The sequence below is a fragment of the Podarcis gaigeae genome, assembly GCF_964106915.1.
Source record: "Podarcis gaigeae genome assembly, chromosome: 1".
Classification (NCBI taxonomy): domain Eukaryota; kingdom Metazoa; phylum Chordata; class Lepidosauria; order Squamata; family Lacertidae; genus Podarcis; species Podarcis gaigeae.
The window spans coordinates 102,705,834-102,731,811 of record NC_139678.1 but is presented as its reverse complement, the minus strand read 5'-3'; the positions used below and the strand labels follow the sequence as shown (position 1 = coordinate 102,731,811).

Here is a 25,978-nt window from a genome sequence, read left to right as displayed (position 1 = left end):
CAGAGAACTGGGCCACACTAAAGTGTGCCAAATAATGGTATCTCCAAAACAAATATATTCAGTTATAGACTTTCCCTGACTCATAAGATTGGGCCTGTTTTATGTGTTTGAATCCCCCAAAACCTGTTTTATTTGTTTTTATATACTTCTATATTACTTTTTCCTTGCTTTGTGCCATTTTTAAAAATTATTTTTTACACTGTACACTGCTTAGAGAGTTGTAAAATATCAAGTGGTTTGTAACTGTTTTAAAAAGCAATCAATCCATAATCAAGAAAGGGAGCTATAGGGGTAATTATCAGTACAGCAACAGTAGGTTTTTAAAGGAAAACAAAAAATGCCGCACAATGCTTAGTTCCTTCAGCCTGCATGCAAACTGTTCCTAACATTCTGGCATGAAATCCCAGCTAACTTGAAATTCCCTCATCCTCACCCAGCTTGCAGCAAGCAGCAACACATCTTCCCCAACATTAGGCAGGCTTGTTCCCCCTCCCTTGGCCTTTTGCTCCAAAAATGGAGCTACTGAAGTCACCCAGCAAATTCGCCAAGCAGCAACATAATTGTCCATTTGTCAGATCTGATTAAGATGGCGACATGTTGTCTTTGCTATCACCAGCTCAGGAAACAATAGAAGGCTGGGGATAATAAACTGCAGAAGAGACTTCCTTCATGTGCTGCACTAACAACATCAACTGTAATGAAACTTTTAATCCCTCTTGAATGCTGGACAGGACTTGCAGAGTGTCTCGTGGCACCCCGTCAGACCCATTCCCAGAACCGGCCTTTGATTTGTTACCCTCAGATGGTCCTTTGCTAAGAGTCTGGTCCACAACGCATTTGCCGAAATGGGAACGTTCCAGGGCACAGCATCTTCAAACAGCCTCCTGGGCACCAGCACCTCCAAATATTTTAAAAAATATTTTTTTTGTTTGGTTTGAAGATTCATTACAGGGGGTGCTACCAACTTTTCTGTTTTGGGAGTTGTGGTTGTTTCACCCCTTGGGTTGTTTTGCAGGGTGGGAGGGTTCTGAGCAGCACCAGTTTTTCTTTTGCGAAATGGGTATTTTGTGACATCCAGAATTTTAGATTTCCAAATGTGATTCCAGGCTCCTACACTGTTCTAGTATAGAAGACCATGGTTAATCATCAGAAGTATACCCAACTTGAATTAGTCTTATTTTTAATCTTATCATTGGCCCATCCAAATAATTCTCTAGTCACATTACAGAGACATTCAAGCAGAATTCTCTCTTTCCCTTATTACCCCTAAGTGTCATAATAATGCAGGATTGTTCTGTCAGTCTCTTATGATCTAAACTCTTGCATGCATTAAGGATTTCACAGGATCTTGTGTGAAAAGGTTGCGGTGTATATTATCAACTTCTTTCCCTTCAACGATTACCACAGCCTTCCTAAAAATACCTGTTTTAGGCTTTCAAGTAATAATTTAGTTCATCCAATCTAATAATTAATCACCTAAGATGTTCATCTTGAAGTCTAAGAAATATTTTTCTTCCTAGTGGCACTGCAGTACTTGGTGCAGGCAGATTACCAGGAATTCGTATGGCTTTTGATGTGGAAAAATGTTTATTTATGTGACAGAAACCACTCACACAGCACCCTCAGAATAAAATTAAGATAATTTATCAAGGTGCAGAAATAGGGATTTGAACTCAACAACACAATTGCCTAAAACATTAATCCATAAATAATGCCATATTCTGACATTATCATTCCTATGTGGCTTATTTTTCACATGTGTAAGGTGATTTAATAAACATTTCTATGGTCTATGATTGGTATCAAAGCAGCAGAATGCAGAAGACAGAGGAAAACTATCCAGAAGTAGCAACTTTCTTGTTTATGAACATGCATTTCAAACGGCACTGGGGAAGAGGGGAAAGAAGGTGATTTTGAGTGGGAAAAGGTGGAGGAAAGGTTTGAGGCTCCCATCATCTCTGACCTTGCTAGCTGGGGTTGATGGGAGTTGGAGATGTCTAAGAACATGTGGTGTGCAGATATCCTTCATTCCTGATTTAAGTGGTCCCTTCACATCATCCACTGCTTCTCCACTCAAATGTCCTCTTGTTATTTTATTTTCTTCTGCTTGGACTCAGTTACATTCATTTGTTTGCAACACATAGTTGGCTCCAGAAACTTAAATTCATTTGTAAAAACAGAAGCTAAGGCTTTGCATACAGAATTCTAACATGATGCAACACCATTGTATTGAATCTAAACAAAATATGAATGCAACCATTGTATTTCAACTGTTTTTATAGAAATGTTTTTATATTATAAATCACTTTGAAATACCTTGTGGGAAGTGATTCATAAGTGAGATGAACAAACAAATAAATAAACAAGCATGTAACCCTAAGCCATTATGATAAGCCTCTGGCTTCCATGCTCCCTCTCTTGTTCGACAAGGTAATGGGAAGCTTCGATTTCCATTTAACCACAGTTTATAGCATTACATCTGAACCCTAAACAGTGGTCAATCTTAACTATATTTATGAAAGGAAGCTAGCTCCATTAACCATAGTTTAATGTTGGCTTATTTTCGTAAACCACTGTGAAGACTAATAGCAATTTGTCTGGGTTCAGACATTGCAACAAGATGAGTTCTAAAAGAAACCAAAGGATTTTCAAATTCCACCATGCAGCAGTGCCAAAAGGAGGACAAGCCCTGTTGCCCAGACTTTTCCTTCCATGTGTTGCTAAATCATGACTTAGTACAGGCTTCCTCAGACTCGGACCTCCAGATGTTTTTGGCCTACAACTCCCACAATCCCTAGCTAGCAGGACCAGTGGTCAGGGATGATGGGAATTGTAGTCTCAAAACATCTGGAGGGCCTAGTTTGAGGAAGCCTGACTTAGCACAAAAGGAGTCAACATGATGCCGTCCAGATCTCAACATTTAAACTTGCATTGTTTTATGGAATTTTATGCTCCATTGCATTTGTACACATAGCTGTACACCACCTTGATACATCTTGTAGGAGAAGGTGGCTTAGAAGTAAGTTCAAATGGCTAGTGATCCTGCTAGTGTTGCAGATGGCGTCCAGTGAGGGTGCCATCTGCAACACTAGCATAGCAATCCCTTAAAATAAAGCCGCTTCCACAATCCTTTCTAAATATCATTTTGGGGGGTGGGGTGGTGAAAGCTATCCAAGGTACCTCAGCAAGCAACATCTCACACACCCTTTGTCAAGTGGGGCAACCTCCAGGCAGGTCAAATTTTCAATCTCAACCCCCCCCCCCAAAACACACACCAAGTCACAATAGTATTTGCATGTCTGAATCAGGCCTCCGGCAGCTTTGCTGTGGAACATGCTTACAGTGGGAAAATATGTGGCAATGAGAAGTAATCCAAGCATTGTGTATGAGCCCCCGTCAGATGCCATGCAATGGACTTGAACAGTAAATAATTTGACAGCACACTCTGCAATCCCACTGTAGTCCTTGAGCCCCTACCTCACTCCTGTTAGGCAACAACTGACATTGTTTTGAATATAGCAATCTTGGTGCAAATTTGATTTGGGGTGCAGAAACAAAAAATTGCTGTGATGGACTGGAACGCTGCAATGCAATGGAAGCAACTGTTCCCAGAACAACACAAAATTCATCCTGCCATATCATTTCTCAGAATCTCACTTTTCGCTGTACCTTGCTGTAATCATCACTGGAACTACAGAAAACAGAGACCAAAAAATCCCCTCTGTAGTAATAATCACATGGTGCAGTTTCACAGCACGTACCAAGGCTTTTCCTGTTACTGTTGTATTTGGAAGAGTTTCGTTTTGTTTTTACCAAAGGTAAGGACAAAAGCATGTATACATTGGAGAGCAACAGCCAGGAATAAATTGGATGAAATTTGATAAGGATAAAGAGCAGGCCCAGGATTAAAACCACCAAAATTGTATTTACTTCTTGAGAAACATATGCCTGGTAAGCAGCGATGCAGAAATAGGACACGAAAGGTCAATGCTGAGGGCCAGCTAAATAAGGAGAGTTTTTCCATATGTTTAACACATAAATATTTCAAGTGCTAATCTCACACTGGTCCTGATTTAGCATCACTAGTGGATACTCCATTAACTCGGTCCTGAAGCCATTTTTCAACTATATCACTACTACTTTTATTTGCACAGCACTAGAAGTGGTTTATGTGAAGTGGTTCAGGTAAGGTAAAGGACCCCTGGACAGTTAACTCCAGTCGAATTCAACTATGGGGTATTGTGCTCATCTCCACTTTCAGGCTGAGGGAGCTGGCGTTTGTCCGCAGAAAGGTTTTCCAGGTCATGTGGCCAGCATGACTAAACAGCTTCTGGTGCTGGAGCACACATAAATGCCGTTTACCTTCCCACCGCAATAGTACCTATTTATCTACTCACACTGGTATGCTTTCAAACTGCTAGGTTGGCAGGAGCTGGGACAAAGCAACGGGAGCTCACCCCGTTTGAACTGCCGACCTGCATAGCAGATGGAATGTTGGTACAGCTTTGGAACATAGGAAGACACTGTGCTAGGCCATTGGTCCATCAAGCTCAGTATTGTCACCACTGACAGAGGCTCTCCAAAGTTTCAGGAAGGGTCTCTTAAAATGCAGGACATGGAACTTGAAACCTTCAGCGTGCAAAGCAGATGCTCAACCACTCAGCTGTGGACCTCCCCATAAGATGTCAAACTAGCTTGTCATCCAGTACTGAGGAAAAAGGAATCTATCTGCTGAAATTCCCTTTTCTTTTTCATACTTATAAAAATATATGTATGTAAGCAAATCATCCTTTTGCCTCTAGTCACCCTCCCCATGCCTTTCCTTAGGTAGGGTGGGGGAAAAAAGTGATGCCACTGCTGTGAGTCAGCATAGGTCAGAGTGTGTCCCACTTGTGGTTTCGAAGCCAGCAGATGAAAACTAAGGAGTTGATGGGATATTGCACCAGTGATGTTAGATTCCATAATTCTCCTGAACTTTAAGATTACAGTGGTACCTCGGGTTAAGAACTTAATTTTTTCTGGAGGTCTGTTCTTAACCTGAAACTGTTCTTAACCTGAAGCACCACTTTAGCTAATGGGGCCTCCCGCTGCCGCTCTTCCGCCGCTGCACAATTTCTGTTCTCATCCTGAAGCAAAGTTCTTAACCCGAGGTAGTATTTCTGAGTTAGCGGAGTCTGTAACCTGAAGCGTATGCAACCTGAAGTGTATGTAACCCAAGGTACCACTGTACACAACTGGATTCTGTGGGGCTTACCTGTAAATAGAAATACACAGGACTGCTTGTTTATGTTTTTGCTCATTCTTGTATTCTGTGTTGGTGCTCAGTTTCACTCCCACTTTTTCTCCATGCCTGGGCTGGCTGACATTTTAAACTGACAAAAATCATTCCATGTCTTTCTCTTCTCGACAAATCTCCCTCCCCAAGACCTCCACTCATTTTTTTCCCCTTTCCTGTCCCCCCTACCCCTTTCTCCCAAGCCTTGGGAAAGGTCAAACACACTCTAGCTGGTTTGACGTCTTTGCAGGCTTCATTATATCACATAGTCATCGGTTAAGACCCAGAGCAGCCATGGTGAAGGAGTTCACCATCCTACCTCAATTACAGCAGGCAAGTATGGTCAAACAGTCAAACACAATTAGTGTACTAATTACTCCATGAAAAAGTGGACCATCTAGTCTTGCTGCTAATTACAAGTTGCAAGGGGAGTTCATGGAGCTAAAAAGGGCAGCATTTTTTTCAAGCACTCATGAATGTGCTCTCTTTGGCTACATACACACCATACTTTTAAAGTATATTCTACAGACACACACACACACACATACAAAACCATCAAAGAATCCTGAAAACTATAGCTTGTCCCTCACATAAATACAATTCCCAACACCATTAACAAATTACAGGTTTCTTTTTAGGGTGAGGCATGCTTCAAAGTGTGTTTGCAACCTTTCTAATCTAACCGAATTTGTATTCCTGTCCTGTTTTTCCCCCACCATTAGTGTTCCAAAGCAGCTTATTTCACGAGGCGTGAATATTCTAGAAGAGCAGTCATCAATAAAGTAACAAGTAGCCAAAAGTAAAAGCAGAAGCAATAATAATTAGTTAAACCTTGAAGAGGATTTTTTTTCAAGGCCCAAGAAAACAAGATACTGTAACCTTCTCTTGGTACCTAAGCAACAACAAACTCAAGCAGAAATCTCTCCAGAGATGCAGCATCATCATAGAAAAAGGCCTTGTTCCCGAATTAATCTGATAACCTAGTTTGTACTTCTACTTACACACTTAACCACTGACAAGTTATTCATATCCTCCAAAAGATTTTCCCATTTCCATTTCGCAAGGCTCTGAAGTTTGTCAATATAACACCATATCTTTTGTAATTCAAATATGAAAGTAAAAATATACATTTTATCTATTAACTACAACACTCAGTTTCAAATAGAATAGAACAAAATGCATACTTCTTGAAGTCACCAACTTGACAGTTCCCAAGTATTGGCTTCTGGGAACTTAACTTCTCTGTTCCCAGCAAGACCCAGAACCTGAACTCAAAGCCTTTGGACTGATTTAGCAGGGCTCTTCTCATGGGTACAAATACTTGATGAATTCAATTACTGTGAACTCTGATGGAAACAGCAGCTCCATGGACTAATGGGTGGATTAGATGCAATTATTCTTCCATTTTTGCACTTCTTTGAATTTTGCGATTCGGCACCTGGTTTAAAAAAGTGCCAAGGTGAATTAAAATGTATATTTTATGATGAAATGCATGTAATTGAGTTAAAATGCATATTTCAATGTGATCTTTGTGTTGAAACTCATAAATATGTGTTTTAATATATAGGCAACAACCGATTTGTGTGAGATTTATGTTCCTGACCCCCGTGTGTGTTCATGGAGTGAACATAAACCCACTCCACCTCAATATGCCTCCCATTACAGCCCCTTTTCCAGCAACTTCTGGGTTGCTGCAATGTACATGTGTGCAATTGCACATCAATTGTATGTGCATAAATCAGTTGTTGCCACTACACAGATAATTGTGGAAACAGGATGGGATGAACATATGCAAAACTGGTAACAACTGGACACAGACTGATCTAAGGATGGTTATTCCTCCTGCCACTTAAAAAGTACTTTGCTCATCTGGCACCAAGTGCCATCTTGACGCCAGTAAAATTAGCTAAAATGTATAGAAAAAGAGAAAGAAAATGTTGGAAATGCAAAAAGGTAGATGGGGATTATTTTCATATGTGGTGGACCTGTGATAAGGTTAAAATTTTTTGGGAAATCTATTTATAATTAACTCAAAAAAATATTTAGGTATACTTTCCCCAAAAGACCGGAAGCGTGTCTATTAGGTTTAATAGGAACAGAAATCAAAATGCAAGACCAAAATTTGTTTATGTATGCTATGGCTGCCGCAAGAACCCTCCTGGCCCAAAGATGGAAATTACAAGACATACCAACCATCCAGGAGTGGCAGGTGAAGTTGATAGAATATGCAGAACTTGCCAAATTGTCAGGGAGGATCCGGGACCAGGAAGATCCAAGATATTAAAATAATTGGAGTAAATTTATTGAATATTTAAAGATGAATTGTAAAGAGGTTAAGACACTAGCAGGATTGACATAATACAGTGGTGCCTCGCAAGACGAAATTAATCCATTCCGTGAGGCTCTTCGTATAGCGGGGTTTTTTGACAGCTTAGCGGATTAGTGCTATTAGCGGTTTAGCGGCTTTTAGCGATCAGCTGTTAAGCGGCTTATCAGCGGATCAGCTGATAAGCGGCTTAGTGGCTTAGGAAAAGATGGGGAGGGGAAAAAACCGCAGGAACTCGCAAGACATTTTTGTCTTGCGAAGCAAGCCCATAGGGAAATTCGTTTTGCGAAGCGCCTCCAAAACTGAAAACCCTTTCGTCTAGCGGGTTTTCCGTCTTGCGAGGCGTTCGTCTTGCGGGGCACCACTGTACCTCCAATGTATAATAGTATTATTGTGAGAATGATGTGCGTAATAGAAAGGGGTTAAATATACCAATTGTAGGGAGGGAGGGGAGTCACGACTCGGCAGAGTCAAAGGGAATGTATGGTATTATTATGGTTTGTTGGGAAAGAATATGTACGGAAAACAATAAAAATTCATTAAAAAAGAAAGAAAGAAAGTACTTTGCTCATCTATTGTAAAATCAGATGGAAGGTGATACCCACGCTGACACTAAGGCAAACCGGGGCAGTTTCTTCCAAGCAGACTGGCTGGCTCAGAAGAGCTCGAGGCTGCAAATATTTCCACGGCGAGAAGAGCAGACAACTGCCTTTCCCCCCCCAGTGCTTCTCCTTGCTAACAGTGTTTCCAGCCTACCAGGTGAACACCGGAACTTTTCCCTGCCAAGAGACTTACTAATAAGGAGTTCTCCAGCTTGTCACAACATGGCAGGCTACAAGCTGCAGCCCTCCTGCTTGGAAGTGGATCTCTTTACAAGCAGCATTCACCCCTGGGATATACACAGTTTTCTGGGAGGGAAAGCGAAACACAAACACAGCCACAACAACAAATCTCTAGGAGCTGGCAGTCATCTGAAACAGGAATCCGATCATCTACTTGATTGCAAATTGATGTTGCAGTGCATTATTTGCAAGAACAAAAGTGATGCATACTTTTATTGATTTATTGTATTTGCCTCTACCACACACCTTAACTGTATTTTCTTTTGTAGTCTGTTTAAGGGCCTTGGCCAAAAAGCAGTATATAAATAAACCGACGATGATAATGATGAACAAGAAACATTAAAACAGCATCCCAAGATGAGCCCCATCTGCGCCACCCCAGCCTCCGAATGATGCAAGATTCCAGGGGTTCTAGACACTAACCCAGGGTTCGGTTTCCTGGGAATGAAGGAAAGTGGAGACCAGGCCCATGCAGAGTTTGTCTGAGGCAAGGGCAAGTGTTCCTTGTTGGCTGGGAGGCATGGGAAGTTCTTTGCATGACAGTGTAACTCTGGTAGGCCCTGGTGGGGGACCCCAGCCAACTTAGGCTTCGGAGGCCCGGGCCAAATGTACCTGGCTGCCCCAATGCCTGCACAGGCCTGGTGGAGACCGTGGTGTCTTTAGGATATATGGTTTATTTACACGTATATTCCATCTTAACACCACAAGAGGATCTTGTTCTCCCATAGCCAATGCCTTGGTTTCAAGCAGAAATCAGGCATGGCTTTTCTCCCAGCTGCCCAGCCTGCAGCCTTCCAGCTTCTAGTGAACATAACTCAACTCCCACATCTGCCTTTTTCTTTCAAACTACTAGAGAGCTGAAGGAGGGTGGCCATCTCATTTTCCTTCTGCCAGAGAAGACAGATACACTTGCCCCAGCCCTCAGAGGCCCAAGCCCTGCAGGAGGGGTATTGGTCAGGGGCCTGCCATATTTTTGGTACCATGCATAGAAAGGCCCAGGCCAACCAGGGACTCCTGCACAGGGTCTCACCTCTGCTACAAAGTGACTTCCTTCATTATCTTTTGTACTTTTGTACTGTTTTATTGTTGTTAGCTGCCCTGAGCCCAGCTTCGGCTGGGGAGGGCGGGATATTAATTATTATTATTATTATTATTATTATTATTATTATTATTATCTTAATGGTCTATCCTTCAAGGACCATGACCTCACCAGGAAGCTAGCCTGGCTATTCCAGAAATTGAAGCCATGCTAGATTGAGGAATTAGAAGGGGACTCAGGCATACAGCCACCCCCTCTCCAAAACAATACTTACTTAACATGGCAGTTAAGGACAACACCACTTGCTATTTCTTCATCATGAGAATACCAGAACTCAGGAGTTCATGTGACTCTATTTCCAAGTACATAAAGCTCAATGGGAACTTGGATAATGAGACAGTACAGCTCTTATGCAGAGAGTACAAAACAGTGCGAATATAATGCTGCCTGGTCTTCTTGCCATGTTTAGGATGGCACCCAAATCCCTCCAAATTCTCCTCTCTTTCATTTTTTTGGAGCTTAAGACACAGAAAAGTATGGTACAACTGTGCTGGCATTTCCACAAAACTAAACACAGCCTGAAAATCCACTTTCAGCTATCAATAGGTAAAGTGTCTGGTGCAGACATAACAGTAACTGTCATGAGGTTCTGAAAAGTGGAAGGAGGGAGGGCCACATACCCAACCATGGGTGGTTAGAAGATCAAGCAGAGATGTAGCTGAACCAGAATCAAGTGTTAAGAGAAAAGGCGTTGCTTGGGGAACAAACAAGCACGCGCACGCGCGCGCGCGCACACACACACAGAGTATAACCCCACCAAAAATAGTCCCCATATCCAAAATTTACTAGGTCAGAATATTCCAATGAAGGCAACCAAATCTGAATTCAGGCTCCTCAAAAATAAGGCGACTTTATTCAGATTATTATAAAATTACATTGTTTAAGGTTGCCACTACCCTTGAGAGAGGCTCTGTACTTATATGGGACGTGGGTGGTGATGTGGTCTAAACCACTGAGCCTCTTCGGATTGCCATTCAGAAGGTCGGTGGTTTGAATCCCCGTGATGGAGTGAGCTCCTGTTGCTCTGTCCCAGCTCCTGCCAACCTAGCAGTTCAAAAGCACACCAGTGCAAGTAGATAAATAGGTACTGCTGTGGCAGGAAGGTAAATGGCATTTCTGTGCACTCTGGCTTCTGTCACTGTGTTCCGTTCCACCACAAGCGGTTTAGTCATGCTGGCCACATGACATGGAAAGCTGTCTGTGGACAAACACCAGCTCCCTCGGCCTGAAAGCAACATGAGCGCCACAACCCCATAGTCATCTTTGACTGGACTTAACTGTCCAGGGGTCCTTTACCTTTCTTTCTTTTTTTAATTTATGGAGCTCCTGGCAGTAAGAGGCTGCTGTCAGAAATGTAACCCGTTGATAGTCCTATGTGGCACAGTGGGTCAGTGGGTCTGGCTGGTAACCAGAAGGTTGGTGGTTTGAGCACCTGCAGAGATGGCTGTGGGCAGGAATCCTGCATTGCAGGGGGTTGGAGTAGATGACCCTCAGGGTCCCTTCCAGGTCTACGACTCTATGACTCTGTGCTCATCAGCCAATGTCCCTGCCCCAAGAGCATGTGGTGAAGGGCAGGTGACAACAACAACATACTTCCCCAATAACTGTTCTAAATGCTTTATGAGTTTGTAATTAAACAGCCTCCTTCACAGCTCATAAAAACAATAATTACAGTTAAGATCTCCACATGGCAGCCTTTAACATGTGCATATGGCCTTAGAGATCCCACAAACACAAGTTTAGTGTACACACACATTGGGGGATATATATATATATATATATATATATATATATATGCAGGTTTTGGTGTCCTCGGGTGTCTTCCCGTGTAAAAGTTGGGGTGTCTAGGCCTAGACACCCCAACTTTTACACGGGAAGACACCCGAGGACACCAAAACCTGCATTCCTGTACCCGTGAAAATCTACGAAAGCAAATATATATATATATATATATATATATAATTTACAAGGCAATTTTTCTCTCTCTTTGGCCAACCTTTTTTGACTGTACCCCTGGTCTTATCACATTAATAATTTGGGAGCTTCATTTCCAGAAAGCAAGAATCAAATGAATATTTTATATTTGTTAACACAGCCCTGGAGCAAAAAGAGCAGGTGGGGAGAGAGGAGCCCATACTCACTGATTCAGAAACCTTTAAAACAACATCCTGATGCAGCCAGCCAGCAACGGCAGCTTCAGCTGGGCTGATCTTTCTGGTGCTGCCTCTGGAAGCCTGGAAGAATGAGTTTAAGCCGACATTCCTTCAAGCTAGATCAAGGCACTGAAATATTGAACATGATAGCACCTATTTGAACACAAACGCCAACTTAAATGCATGTTAGTTCTTGAAATGAAGCCTCAACCCAATACTCTCAACTCAAATACACACGCAAGCAATTTGGGTTGTACTGCAGGGCCACATTAGATGCAGAAAATCCACATTAGATGCAGAACTATATTCAGTCTGGAGCATTCATAAGTCATGGAAGCAGAGACTTTCAGCGTTCAACCACTTTGCCTTGCAGTGGTGCATGTATGGGTCCAGAACCCACCCACCCAGTTAATGGTTTTAACGAAGCGTGGGCTAAAAACAGCAGAAATAAACCAACCCTGGGTGGGGTAAAGCAGCGGGCAGGATGGGGTTAAGCAACCCTCTCTCCACTTCTCTACTCCGAAATTCCCCCTGCCCTACTACCACTAAGCAGCTGCTTGGCAGATATGTGGTTATGAGAACGGCCACCAAAATGTCTCTGAACCAAACGCATTAAAAGGATACTTGCACAAGGCACCCATTGGACCCTATGGTCTGTCCACCAGGTTCTTCGCCACTAAGCAATGTTAGTGTTCATACTGTGCGATATACCTAGAATTACATTTCTCTCCAAGGTGGCACTAGTTATAACACAAATTTGGCAATTATCAGGTCCTCGTGGTTTGCAACACATTACAAGCAGCTACCGAAGGTGGAGAAAAGATTAAACCTGTCCCTGCTGCCTATTAGAAATAAGCTTCAGGATCAAACAGCAGCCCACTGCAGAGAGATCTGGAGAGAAAATGAAAACCAGAATGTCATTTGTCCCAACAGATCAAGGCCTATAATTTGTTAACTTCCTCTATGAGCATTGTCCTTAGGCTCAGATTTCAAGCTTGACATGTTTCAGGTAAGTGCCCTAGGACAAATGTACTGACATGCAAAAGAGAGTCAATGAGGTAACCATTTTTTTCATTAAAAGAAGTTTTGCATCATTCCTCTGCGATAATTCTGCATCTTATACCTGCTAACTGCTGCACCAAGAACCATGCTTCCTTCACACATTTATATAGTGCAACCTGTGCAGTGATGCCCGCTGCTAACCTCTATTTTCCCCGCAGAGCATTTACCAAAAATACTGAGAGGTATGTGGGTGAGTTTACCCGGCATAGGTACTTGCTGGCACACTGAACCAGAGCAGTAACTGGCTTTGCTGCATGCCAACAGCATCATTGGTTAGAGCAGTGTTAGAAACTGAGCTATGAAAGCTAGGAGCTAAATGGCACCTTAAACCTAGGTTATGGGCGCAGCAACCGAATGTCTAGCCACACTTTTTTAATAACAAGAATACACAGCTGAAAATGAATGAACTGCAGCTAAAATCTTATGTTCATTTATCACATGGTCTAGTTTTCATCTGAAGACTGCAAAAAACAAAGCCATGCTTCCCCTCCCCGCTAATATACTTAAGAGGGTCTCTTCTCCATTCTTTAGAGAGTGGCTGGAAGTGGGAAGGCAGAAAAGGGTCCTCCTTTCCTTCCACTCTGCAGACAAGCACTGGATTCCCCTTACACCCCCTTTCCTTCATATAAATATATCTTTTTGGCACCACAATTAACACATATTAAAGGCCTACACAACTGATGACAGAGACATCCACCTTGAGTGTCCAGTTCGCAAACCTAAGACTTAAGTGTCCTTCAATGATCCCACTCCAAAATTTGTTTTGATTTTAAGCAGAGTCTGAGATAGACAACACATTAACATGCACTGCTTAAACCATCATAAATAACTGGCTAGTATATTTCAAATTAAAAGGACATCGTACATTAAAAGTACATTAAACAAGGCAACTAAAACCTAAACAAAACATGTTGGGGTTAAAAGAAAAGAAAGTTTTCAAGTCCCCAATCCATGCACATTTTACTTGGCAGGAAGCCCCATTGAACTCAGCTGGGGTTTACTTCCGAGTAACAGTGGCAATTTTAACCTGAAATCTTCGGCGCAGAGCCCAGAGCTCAGAAACTGCTCGCGTTTATGAAATTCCTTGTCACAAAACATGCCTACAACAATGGGAGTGTTGAATTCTGGCTTAGAGTGGTGGAAAGAGAGGCTGTCAGAACAGCCATGCGCTAGCAGGATAACTGGGTGCCATTTTCTATCCCCCCAACCCACTGCCTCCCATATTGCGTAGAAACCTCAACCACCACTGCTCCACAATGGCCGTCAATAATCTCAGCACAGCGTACAATGAAAAAGGGCTTTGCTGGAACAGCCTAAAGGCACGTGAAAACACCAAGAAAGGAAAATACCAACAAGGGGAAGGCAGAAATATAAAGTCACATTTAAATCCCTCCATCCCAAATGTTAGAATACCTTCTGTGTGGAAACCCCCTCCAAGTGGAGATTCATCAGGCTGCTCCTTTTTTTAGGCATTCTGACATTCAAAAAATGCTGAGCGATCTGCAGCTTTTATTGATTGCTCTGCTTGCGAATGTTGTTTTAATGTTGGTTTATCTTGCTTTATGTGGTATAAACCATTTTTAGGGTGCTTTGTTAATAAATAAATAATGCAGGGTACAGATTTAAACACTTACCCCTTCACAAGGCCCATGTTCAAAGACAGAGGAACATCATATTGCTAAAGTGTTTGGTTCACAGATTTCCAGAACAGCTTTTAAATGGCAAATCAGCACACTGGCATGTTTCTCAAACATCTGTATGTATTTTCTTTACCTTTACCTATATATTTTTCAGTCTTAGGTTTGGCAGGAAACAAAACAACAACAGACACTCTCTTCAACTGCTTCTGTTCACTTGCAAAGACCTGAAAAATCTGAGGCAGGGTGCATGACTTCCAAATCCACCCACTGAAGTACAGTCACAAATTGTTCACTACACAAAGTTCCAAAAATTACTTAGGCACTATATATGTCATACCTTTTCTTTGGGGGCTTATACACTGAAGTGCTTCTATCTTATTGTCAAGTATGAGGTGAGTATAGAACCGCTCCCCATTTTCTAATCTAATCCCCACTGCATGTAGGAAAATACGTTAAATATTGTTGTGGGGAAGGACGAGAGCTGGAAAGCATGGATTCACCAGTTCTCCAATACTGGGCCTTTCCCGTAAAAGAATATTCTTACAACAACAACAACAACAACAACAACAACAACAACAACAACAACAACAACAATAATAATAATAATAATACCCTACCTTCCCCTGAATTCTATGCAGCTCAGATACACAATGAAAACAAACAAACACACATTTAAAAAACCCAAAATCACACAAGATACACTGAAAAAGGACTCCCTTGCAAATAATTATTAGCAAACAAGGCACAGCACAGCCTGGAGGCAGATGAGGCAACAGAGGAGGTGAAACTAAGCAGGTCTGGATTGGGCCAGTGTCTTTTTGCTATAAACCTTTTGCTGATTTTGGGCTATTTTCATATACTTGCCCTCCATCCCAAGACAGCTTTGGGTTTAGTGGCATTTCATTGGATAAATTCACTCATTTACGACTGTGCGCCAGAAAAAAAGGAAGGAAATCAGAAAATCAGTATTGCTGGTTGTTTAGTTTCTGACGGCAGACAAGATTAGCAAATTTCAGAGTTGACTAATAGCTTTCAGACTTGACTACTATAAACTACTTTTTTCTTTTTGATGAATTTAACTTAAGAGAGCATGCAATATAATACCAAAGGCTCGCAAAACACTGCAAGTCTTTGGCATGGGCCACACACTCAACTGCTTCTAGCAACATACAAATTATTTTGAGAAAACGAGGAAGTACCTCAATGCAGGCAGAAACAGATCGTGGAATGCAGCATGGAATTGGACCCTACACAAACATCAGCCGACCCCAAACACTGAATGCTGAGCTAGATGGATCCATAGGGAGAACAGGGGAGAATGCCAGGGTACTCAAGCAGCCCATCTCCCCATCCACGCACAGAAGAGTAGGTTTCCTACATAAACAAGCTTAAGATTTCCATTTAAGGGCAGCTTTGCAGACAGAAAGAACACAGCTCAAGCATGGCATATGCTGCCACCTACTTCTCTCTTGCCAATCCCTGCTGGCGTCCATATTAGTAATTTCCATTGGGCAAGTCAACGAGTGCAACTGCAAGTCAGAAAACAGGGGCCAAATCAACAAATTCAGGCTAAACTGGGAAACACAGGCTGGAGGGAACAATTTTGCCCAACTGTCAGAGCACGCTATCACCCAAAGACCTGCAGCAAGGGACAGTGTGCAAACCCACTAGGAATTGGTTCCAAACTGTTCTTACCATCAAGTAGATTTCTTGGTGGTCAACCAAAGTCTGACCTCTTTCAGCTAAAGCCAGCAAGCTCTAATCCTGTCTGCTGAAGCAGTAAAGAACAAGGCTTTGGCCTTTATTGTATCAGCAACCCTTTATTTGAAGAGTGCTCTTAAAGCGCCTTTCCTCAGTTTTCTCTTCTCTAGGCTATATATACCCAGTTCCTTCAGAAGTCTTGTTTTCCATACTACTGACCTTCTCTGCCCTCCCCTAAACCCATTCCATTATGCCTGTATCCTTTTTCAAGTGTGTCTCCCAGAACCGGAGAGAGAACTACAGCTGAAGTCTGACTAGAGCAAAACCAAGTGGAAGGGTTCCTTCCCACGACCTGGAAATTATGGTTCTATTCACTGAAGGCTAAAACTACATTAGCCTTGTCAGATGAGCACCATCCTAGACTCCATTTCCTCCCCATGTTCCATTGTTCTGAATACACAAGCATGAATAGTGAACATATCTGTCAGATCAGCCATATTTCTGCTCCTATCATCTCCTAGCTCTGGGGGCATTTCCCTCCCAATAACATTTAATCAAAAGTGCTTCCTCTAAAATTTCAAAGTTTGACTGATTTCTTGACCAATATTACTTCAATAAAAACAGCAAATGCAGAAGGTAAGCTGTGCAAGAAATAATCTGCTAGGACCAAATATAGCTCTCTTGGGCAGAGGTGGAGGGCAAGAGTTCAGACCATCAAGAAATTCAAGATTAGCACTTTCAGAGTAGCCAAGTTTAACATTAGTAACAGACAGGTTTTGTAGGATGCTTACAACTATGGAAATCATCTGTCTTAATTGCATTGCTGATAAGGGGAAAAAAGAGTTTACACTCTACATTCCTTATTGCAATTTTTGGCTGTTGAACTTTATGCCTTACGTTTATGCCCGTAAATCTTCTTGCACTGTAACCAGTCATTACAATAGCTCTGAGGAAAGTGATGAAATTCTAATTAAAAGCCAAGTGGGAACACCTCACAGCCACAGATTATAGGACTCTACCGGCAAACCTGGGAACCCCTTTGCTAGCAAGCTTTCTTGATATATTTCAAGGATGGGGAATCTGTGGGGCTCCATATGCTGTAGGACCAAAACTCCCAGCATCCCTATTGGCCATGCTGCTGGGAATGCTGGGAGTTGTAGTCCAGCAACATCTGAAGCCCCACCAGTTCCTCTATTATTGGTCTGTTTATCACAGTCTTGCACATTGAATGCCCTTGGTTTCAAATAGGCTAAAAGAAATAAACCTTTCCAAAGCATCCTAAATTTGGGCGTTCTTAAATGGCTGAACTGGATACAACTCTGTATTGCAGGGGGGTAATATTTAGTTCAACATAGTATACAATTTATTACAACACAGAAATCTGGAAACAATCAGAACAAGTTACAGAGCAGTGTGACCTTCTCATAAACAAACTGCATAAATACACTGTAAACAAACATTTCTATTTTAGGTTCCCAGGACATTATTGTTAAATTGGAGACATTATTATTTTACCATTAAACACACACACACACACACACACACACAAACATAAGCAAACAGATTTGCCAACAGCAGAAGCTATTTAAATTAAAACTCTTTTTCAAAAATATTCTCTGAACAATTAACTGACTGTGCAAATATGCAATGTCCTTAATTAGAATTCTGTTCTGCTTACTACACTTTGGGGGAACATTTCTAGAGAAATGTTGGCTACCACACAGGACAACAGAAGGAGCTGTTCACACACACACACACACACACACACACAGAACAACGATCCCACTCTATTCTGAGAGTTCTTATTGTTTCCTATACATGCCAAATGAACAAGGAGGAGATAAACAGGTGGTCTGCCTCCACCTCTCAAGCCGGCCTATGATGCCAATTGTCCTGACAGTGCATGCACAACTTTATCCTACTCCAAAATTTCATTAGTAAGATTTTTATCTTACTCATTTGTTGACAGCAGTAGAAAGGGGTGAAACAAACAGGGATGGGTGTATGATCACATCTCATTCCGCCAACACAGGGCACCATCCCTGTGAGGCCATCCCTGCATCCTGAGATCACCTGTGATGAACCACCAGTCTCGTACAATCCTTTAAGAGGGAGGCTGCCTCTTACCAAAGGAGATGGTGATGAGAAGAGGAATTAAACTCAGGAAATGCACCTTCAGAGCCAATCTCCCTTATGTATTTTCAGAGCTTCCATGTGCTTCTCTTACTGCCTCAAAAGAATGTGTTCTCACTCTCCCCACTGCAAGAGTACACATCTCCTTTGCTTCATCTTAACTGAGGTAGTAAAAAAGGATAAACACAGTGCGGCTAACCCCACCCATTTCATGTGGACAGGTGGCATTTCTGGCACCTATCGTGAACTGTTAATAGGGAGATCCATTGTTTCCCCTCACCTACCCTGGGACACCAGAAGATGTCAGGAGCTACCAAACCTGCCCTTCAGCCACACTTGACTTGAAGGCAGGTTGCAACTGAACTGCACACATTCCCACTATAGGCAGAAGAATTCAGGAACGGCTGCCAAGCATGGGTTGCCACTTGTACTGAACCAAAGCTTGCTTTTGGAACATTGTCTGGGTAAAGCAGGAGCCTGGAGAATAGAGAAATATACTTTATTGCATAAAGAGCTGGCCATTCACGCTTGCGTGCTCCTCGTGTAGCAATGTCTAAGGACAGAGCTGAGATGTTACACACCAATTCCAAAGAGGGCAAAATAATCAATGGGTTTACTCCTTGTCTGGTCAGAAGTAAGTTCTATCATATTTAACAAGGCTTAGAATTGCAACCTTAATCACCATCTGCTTTCTAGAGCATGGCAAAACCCAATTCTTCTTTTAATGTGACTTTGGGAAATTCACTGATCTAAGTTGAAGAGCAGAGACCATTCCAGCTAATTTCTGGTCTGGGGCACTGTTATTCTTCACCACTTTCATATTTCCTTTTTATGATCACTATTTGCTGTTGGTAACCTTGAAGACTGATTAAAAAGTGGGATATACATACTTTTTGTTTGGAAAAAATAACCCTAAATAAGTGTGTGTGAGGGAGTGAGTGAGAGAAATACGAACTCACAATCTTATCCTTTCCCCACACCTTTAGTTCTGCAAAATGTATCAACCTTCCAGCAACTAAAGGTTTGTTAAGGAAGGGCTCAGTCCCATGACAACTATTTGTGACTTGTTTTTGACTTCCATAAAGCTGAACAGAGATCCACCTGCATTAAGTACTACTTTCAAAAGACTCAGAGATTCTATTATATGAATGTTAAGAAGGATGCTAGAATATAAACAACTGGGCACCATTAAGCTAGATGAAGTGAAATATAAAGATAAGTTAAATTTAAGAAAAGACAGATTTTTGGAGAATTTTTAGGTTATATTTAAATTTTAAGATTTGAATAAAGGATATCTAAAATTAGAGATATAATATTGGAAAATTAGATAATAAGAATAGAAATAAGGGGATAAATTTGCTGGATAAAACTTTTTTAGTTAGGAACGTAGGAGCGGGAGGTGTGAGGGAGTCCAAAGAAGCTAAGAAAACTATGTCAAGAAATGTGCCATATTGTATTGTTTATTGGTATTGTAATTAAAAATAAAAACTGCTAATAAATATTATATATTAAAAAAAATCAAAAGACTCAGAGATTCTGTAAGATGCAGAGCATGGAACCAGTAAGCGCTAAAGGATTTGCATAATGTGCATAATGTGTGATGCACATCAAGCGATGACAAGAGAAGCTTCATGCCCATCTGATGTCTTGAGTCAGAAAGAGTTCAGGGGATCCACCTAACTGAAAATGTAAACTATGAAGTGCCACCCCTGCACTCTCATTGGCTCAAACGCTTCCATTTTCAGTACAGTGTAATGTGATGTCCAGACAAAGCTGTCAAAACACTAGGACATTTTACTATGATGAAAAGCTTGTTTGTTTTGGTGGGAGCCCTGCTGTTTAGAGTGCGCAGCAGGGGGCCCAACTGAAGACCTATCATCCGGAGCATCACTGCGCTTACTCATACCGCATTCTGCAGAATAAAACCCAAAAGAAAAACTTTCAACTGTATTGTTATTATATTTATTTATACCCTGCCATTTTCCAGTTTGGGACTCAAGGAAGCTTACACAGATAGAACAGAATCAGCTAAGAACATGGGGGAAAGCAATAATTATTATAATTCAATTAGTGTTGTTTTAATGTTTAAAAATCCAATAACCATTTTTAAAAAATCACAGCACCTGCTCTAGTCCTCAAAAACAATCAGTCCCCAAAGCCTGCCAGCAGACAGATAGCAAGGAAGGAGCCAGTCTAACTTCTCTAGGAGGGAGTATTACTTTCAGACAGTGCAAGAAATATTTAGTAGCTCTCTGAGAGTGAGGTGGGATGATACTCTTTAAAGATTGGAGCTGTACCGATTTCTACTGTCCAAAAGACAGAATGACCTTTCAGTCGGTTAGATTAGCCACTTCAGTTAATATAGTGGCATGTTCTGCTTCCTTGCATTGCCCATCAACAGTTAGTACCTACAGCCGATTGGGCAAGCTAGGTAAGCAACTATTTAAAAGGCAAAGTGTGGCTAGCTTTTTGTTTGGTTATTATCAGGCTACCGCTATCCAGATCACTCCTTCACTAAGAGAACCTTAGAACTGAGAACGATTCTGCCACCATAAACCTTCCCTCTTAGTTAACTAACTGTCCTGTCTGCTTACTTTGCAATACTTGCAGAGGCATGTTGGACTGCTGAGGAAGGTAATGAAAGAGGAACTGGAGAGAAGCAAAGAAGCTGAACAGGTCTCAGACATGGTGATGACCGACTCCACTTAATTTGACTTTCCACTTTTATTTCGGGACCCAAGCCATTAATTTGTAAATGAGGGCAAACGGATAATTTATAGTTCCATCCATCACAATAAATTTATCCTCACCCAGCCAGAAATAACCCCATTAGGAGTCTAGTACAGAGCAAGACTATGTAGCCAAGACTTCTACAGGGTGGGGGAGATCAGACAAGACATCAACCTCTCAAATCTAATCTCGATTATCATTCGTAGTCTGGAGAGAGAAATTAAAGAAATAAATCAATGTCTTTATAGTCTGATGTGCTACATGGCAATAATAAATACCACCTTCTGTGATTACTCATGAACATTCATAAAGGTATTTGAAGATGAAGGGTGCCAAGTAATAATTAACCAGTGTGAAACATCATGAGTTTTGTTTTTGTCCAAGTTATAAAAGCTCAGCAAATATACAGCGTGTTTCTCCTGGAGGCAACTATGCTCCATCTGCATAAAGAAAATCTACCGTGCCAGTTGACTTGTTTCAAGGCAGAAGGACTACCAAGAAAGCCAGCTTAGATGTTTAAGCGCCATGGACTGCCCACGACGAATCCCGAGAACTGGAAACTTGGCAAATGTGTTGAGAATGCTTTCTGCTAGGGGTGTCTACTGTAACCCAACTCCCCCACTATGATTTTCTGAGCAGAGTGAGAGAGTGAAGGCTGTGATGTACATAGATACACTATGAACCAGTTGCAAGATGATGGTGAGAGCAGATATCTGATTGTTTCCCCAACACCATCAAATTGCCAAACACCACCACCCCAATTCCCATTTTGCCCAGAGCGTCAAGAAAGACATTATTAAAGACACCATTAAATAATTATTGGTACCTACATCGTGATCTCTTCAAGGTTGAGAGGGCCCATTAGAGTACCTTGCACCAATATTTAAACTTGCACTGAATATGCCCCTATTTCACAGTGATAAGAGAAACGATGTTTTGCAGTTTTATTTTATCTTTTTACTTCAAATGTTCCACGACTAAGTCCTGACAAGGAAAGAACAGTACTGGCCGAGCCTGGGTACCTGAAACTAGATACTCTCACAAACTCAGCTGAAGGGCAGAAAATACGTACATATTTCATTTATGTTTCAGTGAACGCCTAAAATGCAAAGACTGTGGACACCCATGAGAAAGCCTATCAGGTGAATGTCTGAAAATTGGGGGTTAATGCCAATAATGACCATAAGAGGATCTGTCCAGTCAATATCACAGCTCTGTGTATTTAAAATCCTGCATTTGTAGAATGCAGAAGTGGCAATTGGCTCACTGTGAACACTGACAAAATAGATGTCTCCTAATTATACATCTTTGGCACCTATTAAATTACTTATTCCTTACGACATCAAAAGCATTTCAGTGAGACATACATCAGTAACATTCATAACTCTCACATATATATCAGCTTCTGAATCCCCAGTAGTTCTTGCAGTATCCAGCCAAAACATTTTATTAAAATATTGTTTCATTTCCAAAAGGTGATTTTCAGCACTGTGGACAGGCCTTAATGGAACCCCAATGAGCCCCATCAAGTGATATCGGCTCTCTCCAATTGCCAGTAATTTCGATTACAATCCAATGCACACTTAAGAAGCAAGCCTCATTGAATTCAGTGGGCTTTTTGCCTAAATAAACCCTCTCAGAAGTCTGCTTCACCATCCAATGTACTGTACTCCTTTATTCAACATCATTGCGTTTTCAGAGTGCAAACATTCTGACCTAACAGTGGGCAGATTCAAAACAACACCTCCAATAGCGTTAAAATGCTACAGAGGAGATGGAACAAGAGCTCTGTTCATTTATCTCACTGTCCTCCATGTTATTCTTCAGTAGTATCATGCATAATGCAAACTTCACATTAAAAGCAAAGAAGATGCACTCACGCTACCCATACGTAATGCAGATCTGACATTTAAGAAACCACCAGTACGGAGTAACAGCAGTAGAAAGAGATGCAAAGATGAAAAACCCGTAGCTGCATAAAACAGCATTTATAGAGAAGTCCCAACACAGTTTCAAGCAAACCATAACTCTTTCTAGGGAATAGCTGTCTAAAGAACAAAGCTTTATTCTAGTGTAAGCATATGAATTCTAGAAGGCACACTGGATGGGATTCAACTAAGTTGCTGTGTGCATGGAATGAGTTCTGCTCACATTTGGGATTCTCCTCCCCCTAAAACTGTTCTGGAGATTAGGGGAACCACAGGGAGGGTTTAAGAGGAACAGGAGGGAGGAAGGGGGGAGTTTAAATACATGAGCAGACCTCATTTCCTGTGTACATAATGCTACATTAAGTTCCAATTTTATTATTATTCTTACTATCATCATCATCATCATCATCATCATCAACACCACCACCACCTCCATCAGCAACATCATGTGAAGATCACAACTAAACTTAAGTAGTGCTGATGTCTTAATGTTGGCATGTTCCCTTGTCACAAAGGAGGTTCCTCACAGTTAGATCATGGTCTGCAGCGCTCTTCAGTTTACACATGGACACAAGATACATGTTTCAACAATGTTGTCTATAAGGCTATCTAGTTACAGCCCAGGAGCCAAGAGGTGAAACTGTATCCCTTTGAACTTCTTACCAAATTAGACCACAGTGTTAAAGGTATCGGGGATTAATTAGAGGGCAGGTTTCGGTGCAGTTGCTCCAAAGGCTGGTCATGTGCCCTCTTTCTGCTACAGCTGGGGAGAGCTGAGGAAATACACATCTGCAGAGGTCTGGCCTGTTGTATAAAACTGCTCTCTACTGGTGCTCTGAAATGTTTCTTTAAAAATAATAATAATAAAATAAAATAAAGAGCAACACAGCAAGCAAAGAGTGAGATAACAAGACAAATGCTATGGATGTGGAATAAGAACACTATTAAAAAAAGTCAAGCAACACAGAAATGCAACACTGCAATTCTATGTCTATTTACTAATAGTAGTAGTAGTAGTAGTACTAGTAGTAGTAAGAATACTACTAATTTCTTACTTGTACCCCGCCCATCTGACTGGGGCGCCCCAGCCACTTTGTGTGGCTTCCAACAGAATACAATATATCAGGCATGATACTCATGTCCAATGGGGCTTACTCATTAATAAGTCGCAGACAATCACTGAATTGAGTTTGGAGGCTCATATGGAAGACAGTGGTCCTTGAGGCATACAGGTCCCAAAGTGTTAAGGGCTTTAAAGGGTTAAGATCAGCAGCCTGAGTTGACCACAGAAATAGATCAGCAGCTGGGGTAGATCTCACAAAACTGGCTATCACCCATCAGCAACCTACCTGCGGCACTTTGCACCAGCTGAAGTTTCTGAACAATTTAAGGGTTGACCCACCCAAATCAATTCTGGAGGTTTCAAGGACATACACAATGACAGCAAGGAAGGGTCCTGGTGAGTGAGCCAGCTGAAGCTGGAAAAAGGAACCCAGCACCGCTGATGCATCTAACAAGAGTACCATGCCAAGGGTATCCCCAAACTATAAATTCAGGGGCATGGCTGGATCAGGACATTTTGCTGCTATGGGCAAAACACCATGATTATGCCCCTTCCTCCATGCCAACTCCACCCCCCTCCACAGATCTGGGCTTTCTTCCACTGCCCCACCCATACTGCAACTGGTCCCACAACTGCAGTCTTGCCTGAGGCTGTGCCCATGCTACCACCATGACGCCGCAACAGAGGTGAGGACCGTGAAGGCAACAGCGTTGCACCAGGATTGAGGGCAAAGCCCCAGCAGGGCTGGCAGCAGAACAATAGCAGGGGCAGGGAGAGGGCCGGATCCACCACCCGAGGCTAACAGCCTCACCTAGCTTCATGGGCGGCAACCCCCTTCCAGGACAAACTGTAAACTCAAACCAGAGTCAAATGGCCTATCCACTAGCCGTAGTTCTGTTTTGCCTGGACTAAATGTTGATAGCGATTAGCCGCAACAAGTAAGCCTCATAGGCAAGCAAGGATTTGAACCTAGTTAACAAAACAGTTGTAGCCATGGAGGGAGAATTGGGGGGGGGGGGGGAGAATACAAAACAAGGAACACTGAGATTCGAGCAAGTATTTAAGAACCGAAACCAGAAAAGCCAAACCCAAGTTGTCTTTAGCTTGTCTTAGCTCCAAAATAAAGGAGAAGAGCTTTACTTTCTGTCTATCCCTTTTTGCCCTCCAGATGAAAAAAAGGACAAATTTTATGGCCGCAAGGAAATCACTGCAGCTCATATACTGAGGTCTAATTCACATGGCCCATTGAGATTTACCACAAATTGATATCTACGACAAAGCTCCTGCTGATTTATGGAAAGGGTCACTTGGGACACTGAGATCTTTTCCAACCTGCTCATGTTCTTCATACAAAAAGGGCTACCAATGGTATAGTTCTTCAAAACCACATTCCATTTAGTTCTGGAGCAGTTCCACTATTTTTTAAAAAAATGAAAGAGTCAGAGATTTGATTCTCTAGGAAGGGGAAAAAAACTTGCCTCACAAATGGAAAAGGGCTACAGGAAAACATATGACTCTGTTTTCCAAGATGACACCCTACTACCGGTTGATAAAAGTTAATATTCCCTTTTCAGCTGAAAAAAAGGAGCCCTTACATGAATTATTTGTACACAGGCTGTGTTTCCATACAGCCTGTGGAGCAGAGCTACTATCTTGCCAGCTATGTGATGTCATATAAATTCTGTGCCAGTTTCAGGAGTGTAAGCCTAAAGCATAATGAGCTTCCTGCTCCAAGAGGAGCCTGTCATTCGAAGTGCTGCCCTTGATGTCAATGCCAGGACAAAATTATCTAGGATGAGCAAATGTGGCTGTATTATCAACTTTCCAATGACACCTGCAAGGCGTACGTATTCAGCACTACCCTCTGTATCTTATTACTCTTGTGGCAGTGCAACAATATGCAGTCCTTTAAAAATATATATATTATTTAAATTTCAAACAAAACTAACAAAAACAGAAAAAATAACATATACAAAAACAATATCAAATCCATAAAATGGGGATTCTCCGAATCCTGTGACTTCCC

At 41.8% G+C, this 25,978-nt stretch overlaps 1 protein-coding gene across 2 annotated transcripts in view; it reads right to left on the bottom strand.

The window, feature by feature from the left end:
• Positions 1–25,978, bottom strand: part of LYPD6 (LY6/PLAUR domain containing 6) — a 60,818-nt gene that overhangs the window by 23,081 nt on the left and 11,759 nt on the right. Inside the window, exon 1 of one of the 2 annotated variants that reach the window (XM_083715407.1) lies at positions 11,684–11,770. The exons of the other annotated variant lie outside the window; for it this stretch is intronic. The gene's annotated coding sequence lies outside the window, so the exon portion shown is untranslated. Of the gene's footprint in view, positions 1–11,683; positions 11,771–25,978 lie in introns of those variants that run through there. 2 annotated transcript variants of the gene reach the window in all.